We start from the raw sequence: 627 nt of genomic DNA on the forward strand, positions 1-627 counted from the left end.
TAGGCTGGTAGTAAAGATAACAAGCATAACATAAATGATAATACTAGCAATCCGTTGTTTTCCCTTCCCTGTGTCTAACATAAATTAAATCTTACATAGATATTTGTGAATGGATATTTTACACAGAGGCTCATTCGCACAGTCTTGGATGAAGTATGTCAAATGGAGGATGAGGATTGGTGAAGCACTAAGCGAGCGCCAAGTACAAGTTGTGATACTTTTATTCTTATTCATGATATAAAGAATACACAAGTGTTAAACAAGATATCCACACAATTTTTCAACACACATTTTCTTACCCATTTTAACATAGTAGTATATACAAAGTTACTCAAATTATCCACATATTTCCCTATATCCTTTATCACTGTCCTGTAGAGGCCAGTTTATCAAGTGAACGGAAAGAAGGAAAGAGAGGGGAGATTTCGCAGTTTAATCAGTTTAATCCCAGTGTATTAAAAACAGCTACTGAGTTACAATAACGAACTTGTTCATTATTACACATATTGCGCCACATGCATGCCTGTGCTTATATATACGCTCAACTAAACTTAGTCGACGTCCATTCTACTCAGCATCAAAATGGCTAACAACAGCAAAGGCAAGTTTAACATTCTAGAGTATACA

At 35.2% G+C, this 627-nt stretch overlaps 1 protein-coding gene across 1 annotated transcript in view; it reads left to right on the forward strand.

Moving 5' to 3' along the window:
- LOC119586903 overlaps positions 1-627 on the forward strand; it is a gene marked incomplete in the record, with an annotated part of 5,214 nt that overhangs the window by 1,861 nt on the left and 2,726 nt on the right.

The sequence above is a fragment of the Penaeus monodon genome, chromosome 22 (genome assembly GCF_015228065.2).
Source record: "Penaeus monodon isolate SGIC_2016 chromosome 22, NSTDA_Pmon_1, whole genome shotgun sequence".
NCBI classification, from domain to species: Eukaryota; Metazoa; Arthropoda; class Malacostraca; order Decapoda; family Penaeidae; genus Penaeus; species Penaeus monodon.